The following is a 14,488-nucleotide window of genomic DNA, read 5'->3' as shown; positions in this document are numbered from 1 at the left end:
TTGCAGAATATTCCAATGTGCATTTAATCCTCTTCTCTTTTTCGGTGTCTCCTTCTTCTCCTCCTCCTTTTCCTCCTCCTCCTCCTCCTCTTTATATTGCTTGATGGTTTTGTTTTCTTTTTTTTGATGTCTCCCTCTCATACCGCGTCTTGATCTTCACACCGCCGTCGTCAGTGTTAAGCTCGTTTTTCACCAAAATCGTCGCGTTGTCGACAATCTTTTGTAGCGGCTCGATAATAGGTTTAAAGTGAGTCTTAACTGCGATATTGTCATCAATCTTACCGGTTTTCAAAGCACGATGTTTTTTGCGGATCGATTTGCTCGTTTTCGCAATCTCCTTTGCTATCTTTTTACGTTCGCGAATTTTATTAGCCATGTCAGCAGAGTAAGCACTTCCCTAGAGTGAGCGTTTTAACCCTTTTCAAACACGTTAAATCCTTTTCTATATCGCCCATTCGTAAGCGAGCTATCCTTGTGTATCACTAGAAATCCATACTTTTGTTGCCAACAAGTATGACATAATTTACTAAAATCCTCGTATGACATGTCGGTATTCACGTGATCGTTGTTACGTGTTTCAAGTTGGTACCATCCTGTTTAAACAAGATTAGCAGGTTCGCGTTGTCGCGTATAAGATGTTTCGGTATTCTTGCGTATGTCTGGCAAAGGTAGAAGCAGTCGACGTTCGAGTGGCGTCCCATTGAAAAGTATTCTCTTATAGTATTATCGCACGCGACATCATCGAAAACAAAAATCGAGTTTGGACATGCTTTGCTCGGTGGAATGACGTCGCTATTATTGGAGAATGTAAAGTAGCCGATTTCGTCAATCGACGTCAACAAATTATCCAAATATCGATACTTTGGCTGTTGCAGTAATTTTGAATATACGTATACGTTTTCAAAGCGGACACCGTGCGGGCTTTCTATCAAACTAATCAACACATTAGTTTTACCGCAATTTGAGGGGCCGCAAACAATCGAAGGATGAAGAAAAAGACGGCGAAGAAACGGATACTTCGGTAGCGAAACGCGGCGGTGTATTGCCGATTCTACCAGTGTTGGGCGCGCTCGGATCCCTGATCGGTGGAGCAGCTGGTGTAGCAAAGATGGTGAATGATAGAAAAGTTGCAGCGTAACTACCAATGTGCAATTACTGCAACTGGCAAAATGTATGCGCATTCCGTATTTTAGAGGTGTTTTTATGCATGACTCATTACCGATCGGAGATATATATCGAAACGAGAGCGGCATCGTAAATTTGGATAACGCTGAAGGACCGGGTACTCATTGGGTAACGTATGCAAAGAGGAGGGATCGCGCTATATATTTTTACAGTTTTGGTAATCTCCGACCACCCAAGGAATTGGTGCGACATTTAAATGTGACAAAGATAGAATACAATCGCACTTCTTATCAAACTTACAATCAAAGCAACTGTGGACAATTGTGCTTGCAGTTTTTCCGAAAGATTGACTCATGTAAATTTAAAGACAGACATTGCGCTATTTAACTCAGTATTCGTTGAATAGTTATGTCAACATGTCTATGACATTCACGCTGACTGGGAGGAGTAGTGTTCTCGCGGTAAACTTCTTTCCCACCGTAGATTTTAGCGATGGTGAATATGAGCTCGGCCTAGCGGATTTTGAGAGTTATCACACGATATCGAATGTAAGTTCCTCGAATAATGAATTTTACTTTGGCAAAGACGACGCGGAAATTACGATTCCTGAGGGATCGTATAAGCTGCAAGCGATACACGAGTTTTTGAAACATACAATTTCACAGAAACGTCACGCAGTTCGTGACGATGACTTTGAAGATGGAAAATGGCCGATAGTGCTACGCGCTAATTACAATACGATGAGAAGCGAGATCAAATTCGTTTACGAAATAAATTTTAGCAAACCTAACAATATTGGATCGCTGCTAGGATTCTCAAACCGTATACTGCAACCGCGAAAATGGTATGAGTCGGACATGCCGATTAACATTATCAACATGAACATTATTCGCGTAGAATGTAATGTGACCGCGGGTGCGTACAGTAGTAACGACAAACTCGTTCACACGATACATGAATTTTCACCGAGGGTACCACCAGGATATAAGATCCCACTAAAAGACATCACAGATGTAAAAAAAGTGCTAAGTTATATCTTTCGCAAGCAACAATAATTCTCTCAATATCTTCTCAAAAATTATGTTTATAGCCAAAATAATTCTTTGCAAAAATTAATCATTATCAAAAATATTTTCTCAAAAATTATATTTATAAATTATATTTTATTTTTGTTAATAATACTAGAAAAAAATTAAAATATTAGCATCAAAAAGTAGTGAAATCAAAAAATTGCGCTAAATAATTATATTGATAATACGAGAAAAAAGGTTAAAATATTAGCATCAAAAAGTTGCACTAACAAGGAAAGGGTTGGAAGTGTCCCCCTCCGATTTTAATGAGCTTTGAATATGTTGTAGTCTAGATCAAAATAGGAGACACGTATTTTTTTATAAGTGCTGAGTTGGCCGTTAAGGGGGTAAAACACCTTCTTGAAAAAAATCGATTTTTTCATTTCTCAGCGAATACCGTCGAAGCGATAAGAGATATAAACAAAAATTTCAAATAAAAGTTTTATGGTTTTTAATGTACTTCAAAATCATGTAATCAGATTTGTCGAAAATGTCATATTTTTCAAAATCTTCCCCCCTCCCTTTCAATGTTTGAAAATTTTTTAATTTGTCTCATAACAAAACTTATAGCTCATTTAACGACAAATTCAATCATATATAATAAAGTTGTATTCCAAAGTCACATTTTTCAGAAATAAATTAAAAATATCCCTATATACTACTATACGCCCGCTTCATCCGCCTCATGACGCTCGTTATTCACAGCGACAGTTATTTTTCTTCGCAAACTCACAGAGGCAACCATAAATTAGCAATAAATAATTTATGAGAATATATTTTTATAAATTATAGAAATTATATTTATAAATATAATTTATAATTATATAATATATATAATTATAATATATATATTATGTGACAATAAATATACATATAATTTATATGGAAAAGTAATGTTTTTAATGCATAAAAAATAAAACTAGTCGGACAAGGAAAATTATTGATCAGATGCCGAGGTTAATAGATCCAATTCTATGAATAAACTTGAATTTTAAGAAAAATTGTCGTTTTTTATAATAAAGTAAACAAATTTTAAATGATAAAGAACGTTTTTATGTGTTCAAAACGCATTATACGCATAATGAGATATTATATTTAAATAGAATATTTTAGAATGTTCTATACCGATCGAAAGTCACAACAATCATACCGTTTTTATATGTTTTTTAAAGAAAACATGCCGCGACATAAATCATTCTGTCATAGAAAAAAACCTATCAAAATACAAACAATTAACGGTATCGTAACCGTTCCACCGAACAATTATATTTCAACGAGCATGCGCGGCTTCTCACGGGCGCCTCGTTTCACCAATAATTATCGCGATCGCCCGCTCGCGCATGCTTTCTTCCAGCCGTCGTTCCGTCAATTTTGACAGCGGCCAATTACGCGTAATGCGCTCAGGTCACCTCGTGCAATGTTGGAAATACGCAAAATTATTGGCGCTTTACGCGAAGGTGGGCTCCGTCCTGAAAATTATAAAAGAGGAGCTCACACCCGGCTTGTCAGCCTTATCGCTTTTCCGCCGTGAATCGCATAACGCAAAACCGCATACTTGTTAAACCGCTAAAAATTCGTTGACGACCGCCGCTTATTCCGCACTTTGATTTTGATTACGATTTTCACTGTAAAATAATTAACATTTGTAAGAAGTTTTGTTAAAGTGTATTTGTCATTAAGTGTGTTAGAGAATTAAATTCTTTTGATACAAAAGTGACTTATCCTTTGTGCCGTGCAATCCTTTCTCACGCAGCGCGTTCGTGAACATTATGCAAATATACATTTTTTTTTGTTAAAAGTTTTATAAATGAAACATATTTATATGTTACTATATTTTAATTTATACATTTTTGCAGATAACATCCTTGCTCATATACAACATACATTACATACTTGAAAGAAATAGAGTATTTTACTAATCAAAATATTGTTTTATAATATTTAATTTCTTAAAGTATAAAGTAAATGTAATACACATTGTTTTACATTATTAAGTCATTATATATATGTATATGGAAATATTACATAAAATACCGTACATAATTATTGCATACAAGAATAACAAATATTCATGGTTGATATCGGTTACAAGATGATGATCATAAAAGAAATGATTTATACAAAGGGATTTTTTACATCATGCGCAAGAAATTACAGCAATTTCACCGCAAATATCACATGTTGGTTTTAAATTAGTTTTGAAACAAAAATCTACTGGTGTATCAAATTCTTCTAGTTTCTTTTCTAAATAACCACTTTTATACCATGCATATTTGAATAAATTTTTAAACCTTGATGATGAAAATTGATTATGTGTTAATGATTGTAATTTTAAAATATTGTTTCTTGAATAAAGCTTGACGTCAAGATCTAAAAGCATGATGGTATCTGAAAAATGTCTAACAAAATTTTTCCATAAACGAACACCGAATACATCTAAAGGTTGTATTTTTCCCGTTGCTCCAGCTGGTATAGTTAACAAATTAATATTGTCTATAAAATCTGATTTGTTTCTTTGAATTATATCAGGACAATGACCAGTCCAAGAATCTAATAATAACACTGATTTTGGTCCAACATTTGGAAAATACACTTCTTTTATCCAGATCTCAAAATGATGCGATGTTAATTATCCAGATTTTGATGCCATGACAAAGATATTATTATCTTTAAACATTGTTTCTTTTACTATTGGACCAAATGTTCCAGTAGGTTCTTTTAAAACAATAAACAGAGGCGATAATAATCTACCATCAGCTGAAACAATAGGTTGTATAGTATAACTATGTGTAGTTGCTGATATGGATAGTACTATGCGCTCTACTTTTTTAATACCAATAGGTGATAGTGAACGACCGGAATGAAATTCTAATTGAAATCCACTTTGGTCCGAATTATATACATTTTCAATTCCATATTGTATATGGAAAATTAACATCGCATCATTTTGAGATCCAGGAAAATTACAAAATTTATAACAAAAAAACATTTGGCGTCAGACAAAGATTTAGAAGCACGAAGCAAGTCATTTATCGAAAATGTTAAATCTTTTATTATACATAATAAAAGATTTAACATTTTCGATAAATGACTTGCTTCGTGCTTCTAAATCTTTGTCTGACGCTAAATGTTTTTTTGTTATAAATTTTGTAATTTTTCTAGATACGATATTATGTGCAAGCTTAAACTTTTTTACCCATGATAATGATGCTGTAAACCCAAGTAGATTTATTTCCTTCTGTGCGCGAATAGCCCATCGAGCAATATCAATGTCATGAATAATTATTCCCTTTTGAATACCTTCATAGAGAATTTATTTAACGTATATGTTGAAATTTTTTTCAGTTTATCAAATCTGCTGCCACCTTAATTTACTTGCTGCTCCCATCTTCTTAATTGACGTAATGACGTGACTTTCCGAAATCTATTTCTTATAGATGCAAGAGTTCTTGACTTTTTTGTTCCACTTCTCCATAACTCTACTGCATTTCTTTTATATTCTATTGGTACAGAATCCGCAACACATTCAATTTCTTTTACAAAATATGTGTCATCTTCTCTTTCTTCATCAATTACAGGTTCTACTTCAGGTATATCAAATTCGTTTTGAAAATTTAATAATGATTCTTCATAAACTTCAAACGCTTCTTCATACATTGATCGAAGCATATTTTCCATCATGTCTTTTGTTTCATTTTCATCTGTTGTAACAGGACTTTCTGGGAATTCCCCATTCATATACAGTGCAGTGTATAACAGTACTGCTACATTTCTTGGATTAAACATCTAAAAAAATTATTAACATTATGTATATTTGTTTTATAAATATTAGCAAAAAAATACTTATTAGCAACAAAAATATTTTATTATTTAATGCGTATTAATAATTTGTTATGTTTTCCGAGTTTCATGAAAAATAGAACACTGTTTTATCACATAATTTATAATAACTTAAATAAAGTAATAAAATATTAATTATAATTTAAATACATGAAAACAAAACAGATAAACCGCAATTTTGAATAAAGTGTAAGTAAAAGCAAAAAATTATAAAAGTTTTAAAAATCGAAAAAGTACATACATACTGTATTGTTGTGTGCGTGGGGCACAATTGTTTTTTCAGGATAACGGCTAGTCTTGTTAATTAACTCGAGCACTTGTTAATTATTTGATAACTGATTTGTGACTGTCCGCCGCTTCTAGGCGGTGGCTTTTAACGCCTCCGGTTCTGCACGATTATCGGAGGGGGATCGCGCGGTGGCATGACCAAATAAAATCATCGGTTATTTCTAAAGTGGCGTGATCAAAATGCAAGCGAAGGAAGTCCGAAGACTTCCTTCCTCGCATTTTATTGCAATTCAGCGCTATTTCGAGAGTAATTTCTTCCTCTGTTTGATGACTTGGCCGTGTGATACTGGCTGTATCAGCACTTCGGGCAGCTGACTTTCATATCGCGACGCATTTTTTCGCTCGCTTTATAAGTTATAATCCTTTTAATTATTTTATTATATATATAAATATATTTACTATCGCGCTTGCGTATATTCGATAGACGCTTTAATAGTAATATGTGTTCCACTGCACGCAGTTGTTAATAAAATAATATATTGCACCAACTCATTTCGCGAATGCGACATCTGTTTATTCATAGAATTGGATCTATTAACCTCGGCATCTGATCAATAATTTTCCTTGTCCGACTAGTTTTATTTTTCATGCATTACAAACATTACTTTTCCATATGAATTATATGTATATTTATTGTCACATAATATATATATTATAATTATATATATTATATAATTATAAATTATATTTATAAATATAATTTCTATAATTTATAAAAATATATTCTCATAAATTATTTATTGCTAATTTATGGTTGCTTCTGTGAGTTTGCGAAGAAAAATAACTGTCGCTGTGAATAACGAGCGTCATGAGGCGGATGAAGCGGGCGTATAATAGTGTATAGGGATATTTTTAATTTATTTCTGAAAAATGTGACTTCGGAATACAATTTTATTATATATGATTGAATTTGTCGTTAAATGAGCTATAAGTTTTGTTATGAGACAAATTAAAAAATTTTCAAACATTGAAAGGGAGGGGGGAAGATTTTGAAAAATATGACATTTTCGACAAATCTGATTACATGATTTTGAAGTACATTAAAAACCATAAAACTTTTATTTGAAACTTTTGTTTATATCTCTTATCGCTTCGACGGTATTCGCTGAGAAATGAAAAAATCGATTTTTTTCAAGAAGGTGTTTTACCCCCTTAACGGCCGACTCAGCACTTATAAAAAAATACGTGTCTCCTATTTTGACCTAGACTACAACATATTCAAAGCTCATTAAAATCGGAGGGGGACACTTCTAACCCTTTCCTTGTAAGTAAGTGACAACATAATATATAATATTTAGATAAATTTCCTATAATGATACAAATGTATAATTATTGCTTTATTTTAAAACGTTTATAATATATATAATATCAAAATAAATTCAGCAAAATATATATATATATATTTATTTATCTTTACATTTAAATAACATGAATAATTATGTAATTAATTTAAAGTGGAATGTATATACATTGTAAAGTTATTATATATTTTTATAAAATATTTAGATAAATAGGTATATATAATAAAATAAATTATTTATCTCTAAATAATTATTTAATTCAAATATATTTAAACGTATATTCAAAAAAGATAGTATAAGGCACAAAGAATTAAATTTAGAAAATTAAAAAAATTTAAAATTAAATAAAAATTTTTAATTTAAATTAAAAAATAAAAGTAAAAAAAATGTAATGTGCAAAAAATACTTAGCGCTGTTTTTGTATTGTTATTTTAACACATTAGTAAATAAAATAAAATATAAATCAAAGTATAGACTAATTTTTTACTCCACCATTTTTTAATTATCATCTGGTGACTTTATAGTTTATATCATTTATTATCACTCCTGGACCTAATTATGGAGTTTGGTTCGAATGTTGGTTTTTTTCGAATAATTTCCACACGTTATGGCAACTATTACACGACCCTCTTGAAATCTTGGATTATGACTAAGAAGAGGATTGTGACTTGTAACCAGCAGTTAATATTTTTAATACGATGCAGGACATATGACATTCTACCACCACACATCGATCATTTAAGTAACGGAATAAGTTTGTATAGCGGAAACATTTGTCGAAGGTTTGACCGTAATATTAAGCATTATAAATTTAGATTACTAAAACTCGAAATAAAAGACATTAATGTTAACTTGAAATATTTACACAAGAAAATAGCATATATTGAACGCAGACTGTCTGATTCGTTATCTCGAGAGCTACTCACGAAATTTACAGAACTTAACAGGAATAGACTTTTGGTTTTTAAACACATGACTAAAAACAAATTAATTAACAAATTTAATGCATTGCTACGTAAACATAATGTACTCGTGAATTCCTTCATTAATATTGATAAATCTAAGTGGATTGTTAATCTTAGTAAGAAAGAAATACCGGAGAATGTACTTGACATATTAAGCCTCGGTGATAATTTCGGTTTACCAATAGAACAACGTTTTAAGAAAGACCCCCCCCCGGATTAATAGCGCACTTGAGATTGTTAAAAATCTAGAAGTTAATATTAACAGGATCCCTTCTAACGCACGTGAAACAACTAGGATTTCGGTAGCTAATTCTATCCATAATTTTTTAAGTACACAGAGGCATACTAATTATATAGATAAATATATTTTGAGATGTTTCGCTGAGTCAAAAAATTTTTTGAAGGATAACGACGATATTATTGTTACAAAGGCTGACAAAGGACAAACGACGGTAATCCTTAATAAAATTGACTACATACAAAAAATGGAAGTTTTATTAAATGACGAATCGACTTATAGAATAATTAATAAGAATCCTGTAAAAAAGTTAACTAACAAAATGCATTCGCTCATTAAGTCTTGGCTCGATAATAAATTAATAGACGTGACTACTTACAATTATTTAAACGTAACTAACGGTAATTTACCACGTTGTTACGGGTTGCCGAAAATCCATAAAGATGACTTTCCATTACGAATTATAGTATCGTCTTTATGTAGCCCGTTATATAATTTGTCAAACTACATACATAATATACTCATTAATTCCATCAAAAAACCGAGATCGTTTATTAAGGATGGTTGGTCCTTTGCCGAGAATATTAAGAACAAAACAATTAATGACGATGAAGTATTAATATCATTAGATGTTACTTCCTTATTTACAAATATTCCGAAAGAATTAGTAATTAGCGGAATAAAAAAGCGTTGGATGGACATCTCGACCAAAACGAAATTCAACCTTTTCCAATTTTTATATGTAATTGATTTCATTATGAATTCAACAAGTTTTGTTTTTAACGGACGTTACTATGAACAGATTTTTGGTAGTCCTATGGGGTCTCCGCACTCACCCATATTAGCGGATATAGTGATGGACGACTTAGAGACGGATTACCTGGAAAGGTTGAGTTTCAAAACTTTGCTGTTTTACAGATATGTGGATGATATTTTCACGATCATCCCATTAAAGGGTGTTGATAAAATTGTGTCGGCTTTTAATAATTACCATCCGAGATTAAAATTTACGCATAAAATTGAAAGTGATAACGCGATTAATTTTTTGAACACCACTGTGATTAGACATAATGGTAGTTTGTTAACTGATTGGTTTATGAAACCCACTTGCTCGGGTAGATATATTAATTATCATTCTAATCATCCTTTTAAATACAAAAAGAATACCATTTTTAGTCTTGTTGACCATGCAATTTTATTATCGGACGACTGTTTTCATCAAAGGAACATCTCTAAAGTAAAATCGATATTGACGAATAATTGTTTTCCGTCGGATATTATTAATAAGTTTGTGAATAATAGGTTAAAATTGCTCAAGACACGAAATAATGACGATCGCAATGTGGATAATGACAATTCAGTTAATAAAAAATTTGACCGTATTATACAATTACCGTATGTCAAAGAACTTAGTGAGGATGTTTCGAGGTTATTACGATTTACTGGCTTGCAAAGCGTTTACTGCATACCGAAAAAATTAAATACATTAATTAGACGCGTCAAAGATCCTTTACCGTTAGAAGAAAAAACAAGAGTAGTGTATAAGATTAATTGTGCAAATTGTTCCTCATCATATATTGGTCAAACTAAACGACAATTAGGCACACGTATAAAAGAACATTCTAATAATTTTAAATTACACAATAGTAATTACTCCGTCATAAGTAATCATAAATTGGACAATGGTCATGATTTCAATTGGTCTACTCCAGAAATTTTACATCATGAGAAATATGTAAGTAAAAGAGAAATCGCGGAGATGTTTTTTATCAAAAAATTTGACAACACAATTAATTTACAAAAAGACACGGATAATTTAAATAATGTTTACAAAAAATTAATAAAGGTCGTTTAGTTTGATCAAAATAGTGAGTATATAAGGAGCTCGAAATCGACACGATAACATAGTTATTTCGTATTATACTATCATGTTATCATATAATGTCATATTTTAAGATCGAATTTTTGTTTTTTAAAAAAGTTGTGATTTAAGAACATAGGTATAGTTGCGTATTAACGTGTGAATATTTTTATATATTTTATTATTATTATAATTGTTCTAATAATTAATATTATATTATAGCACTTGATAAGAGCCGAAACCCACGGCCGAAACGTTGTGAAAATACAATAAATTTAATTATTTGTCAGAATTGGTCGATTGAATTACTACCATTTTATAATTTATAAATATAATTTTTGAGAAAATATTTTTGATAATGATTAATTTTTGCAAAGAATTATTTTGGCTATAAACATAATTTTTGAGAAGATAATATATTTGATTACGACTTTTTGTAAAGAATTATTGTTGCTTGCGAAAGATATAACTTAGCACTTTTTTTACATTTGTGATGTCTTTTAGTGGGATTTCACATATTTTTGCAAAGTTCATTAAAAGATATAATAAAAAGTATGTATATGTAAACATATATCTATGCTTACGTACGCACATGTTTGTGTACTTACATATGTATGTGCATGCGTGTAGCTTTTATAGTGACTCTCAATATATTTTATACTACAGTTACTTTAGATAAAAATTGAGCGATACCTCAGAAAAAATGTTAGCAAACTGAAGTTTGGTAAAGACTTTCGTTTTTGCATGAAATTAAAGAAAAAAGTTTATCATTGTACAGTGGCCGCTAAAAAATAAAATTAAACAATTAGTACCCAAATTCTGTTATTTGCATGAAGTATTCTATAATTATTTTTGTATAAGCTAAACTTTTTACTTCAAAAATTTACAAGTTGTTTATTGCGGTGTATTGACAAAACGTGGTGGAACGTGTCAACAGACGTTATGTAGATTAAAGTATTGCATGCGTGCACAAAAATGTCATAACTTTTGAATAAATTATCGAACAGAAATGAAAAAAAGAACCGTTGAAAATCTGAAGATTTCAGCTTCGAGAGGGCGAAAGAGAGCGAGAGAAAGCGATAGAGAGCGGGAGAGAACGAGAGAAGGCGAGAAACAAGGAGAGAAAGCGAGAGTAAGCAAAAAAAAACCAAGAGAGAGCGAGAGAAGACGAGAGAAAGCAAGAGGACGCAAAAGAGAGAGAGAGCGGAAGAGAGCAAGAGAGAACGAGAGCGAGAGAGAGAGAGAGCGTAAGAGAGCGATAGAGAGCGGGAGAGAGCAAGAAAAAGCGGAAGAGAGCGAGAGAGAACGAGAGAGAGCGTGAGAGAACGAGAGAAGGCGAGAAACAGCGAAAGAGAGCAAAAAAAAACCGAGAGAGAGCAAGAGAAGACGAGACAGAGCGAGAGAACACGAGAGAGAGCGGGAGAAAGCAAGAGAGAGCGAAAAAGGGCGAGAGATTGATTGATTGATGAGCTTTTATTTAGCTTTCTCAGCTATTTTCTTATACAGTTTTAACATTTACATATGTAAGATATGCGCTTTTAATCTTCTTTTAAATAATTCGAGCCTATCGCAAGTTTTAATTTCTACTGGCAGGACGTTATACAATATACTTCCTTCATAAAACAAACTTTTCTGTGCACTCCTTGTTTTTCGAAATTGAATTTCGATATTACCCGCTTGTCTTGTTTCCCTATCGCATTTGTTCCCTACTATTTGTAACTTATCTCTTAACTGAATTGGTAACAGGTTATTCAATATCTTGAAAATAAATATACATATATTATATTGTAATCTTTGTCTTACTGACATAAATTGCAACGCCTCTAGCATGTCTTCCACTTTGGTGTATCTATCACATTGAAGTATTATCCTCATAGCTCTGTTTTGTACCTTCTGCAGTTGGGTTATCTGCGTCTCCCCCATGCCTATTAATATCGTCGCGCAATACTCAAAATGAGGAGCTATGATTGTCTTATATATAATGCATCTAGTATACACTGATATGTAATTACCTACTCTATTTAAGAAACTCGTTTTTTTACCTATTTTCTTTAACATATAATCACAGTGATCTTGAAATCGAAGTCTGTCATCGATAATTATACCTAGATATTTCATAGTCTCTACACGCTCTATTTCAATTCCGTCCAGACATTTCAAAATAGTATTACCTCTCAATTCTTTTCGAATACTTCTAATTATCATATACTTCGTTTTACTTGCATTCATTTTTAACTTATTTATATTCATCCAACGTTCGATTATATTAAAAGCCGTGTTCAATTTTATCTCTATATCCGTGCTACTTTCTCCACTTACATATATAAGCGTGTCGTCTGCAAACATTTTTATATTGCACCCTTCTGGACAGCCTTCGATTATATCATTTATATATATTATAAATAGTAAAGGTCCTAGTACCAAGCCTTGTGGCACTCCGTATTCTGTTGTCAATAATTTAGACCATGTATGATTGAAACGCACTTGCTGTTTCCTATTATTTAAATATGATTTGAACCATTCTAAGGCCATTCCTCTAATTCCATAATAATACATTTTTCCTAATAATCTTTCTCTGTCTATTGTTTCAAACGCTCTCTTAAGATCCATGAAAATTACACCTACCATTTTTCCTTCGCTTACTATTAATTTCCATTCGTCAATGACAGTTTGAATCGCTGTTTCACACGAGTAATATTTTCTAAACCCCGACTGATGTTCTGTTATAATATCGTTAGTTTCCAAATACATTTCAAGTTGTTCTTTTACTACTAATTCTAACACTTTTTCAAATATTGGTAACATATTTATAGGCCTATAATCACTCGCTTTTTTCGCTTTATCTATCTTTGGAATCGGTATTATCGTAGAGGTTTTCCAACCTTCCGGACAGAGACCTTCTCTTAAAGAATTGTTTATTATATTCGCAAATTCCTCTTTTATTACAGAAAAAGTTGTCCTCAATATATCGCTAGTTATTCCCTCTTCCGTACCTTTCTTTTTCGGCAATCCCATAACAATTTTTTCTAACTGCTCTAGTTTAATAGTCACGAAATTTTCCATAAATCCTTTATTTTCGATAATATAAATAATTTTCTTATTTATATTCATCCAATGATCGATTATATCACCGGATCTAACGACCTTTATAGAGTTTATTATACTATTAATACTTTGTATATAATATAAATTAAATTTATCAGCTATATTGCACTCTTCGATATCGCCTAAAATTTCAAAATCTATATTTCCTACCTCTTTTATGCCTACTGGCTCGCCTCTAATTATTTCTTTCTAGGTTTTCCACATAGACGTAGGATTTTCTTTATTAAGATCTATCATATTTTCATAATATTCTTTTTTCTTCTCCCTAATTAATTTTACTACTGTATTTCTTTCAATTTTATACTGTGACCAATTTTGTTCGGTATCGTCATACAATGCTCTTCTATATGCCTTATCCCTTCTATCCGCAGCCTCTCTTATTTCGTCTGAAAACCATTTCTTCCCTTCCCAAACTTTCGAAATTCTAAATTTTTTCCTCGGCGCCATTACATCTAACGCACCCACTATACTATCGACAAGTTTTTTCGCCCTCTCACTGACACCCATACATTCACACTGACATTCCTGGCTTTCTTGTAATTTATTTTTCACTAATATAGCAAATTTACTTTCATCAAACTCTTTATAATTCCTAGCACTAAATTCTCTATATTTACTTTCAGTTTTACTAACACTCAGCTCAACTTTCAGCCACGCGTGATCCGTAATTTTAGGTTCATGAATTACCTGTACTA

General features: G+C 31.8%; 2 pseudogenes; both read right to left on the bottom strand.

Moving 5' to 3' along the window:
• Positions 1 to 4,185: 4,185 nt before the first annotated feature.
• On the bottom strand, positions 4,186 to 5,133 carry LOC146724696 (uncharacterized; annotated as a pseudogene).
• An 87-nt stretch (positions 5,134 to 5,220) lies between these two features.
• Positions 5,221 to 12,611, bottom strand: LOC146724695 (uncharacterized; annotated as a pseudogene).
• Positions 12,612 to 14,488: the final 1,877 nt, after the last annotated feature.

This window comes from Nylanderia fulva, unplaced genomic scaffold (assembly GCF_048542155.1).
Source record: "Nylanderia fulva isolate GAGA-0341 unplaced genomic scaffold, ASM4854215v1 Scaffold12, whole genome shotgun sequence".
Classification (NCBI taxonomy): Eukaryota; Metazoa; Arthropoda; class Insecta; order Hymenoptera; family Formicidae; genus Nylanderia; species Nylanderia fulva.
Note: the sequence above shows the minus strand (reverse complement) of the source record. Positions and strands in the feature narration are given on the sequence as shown.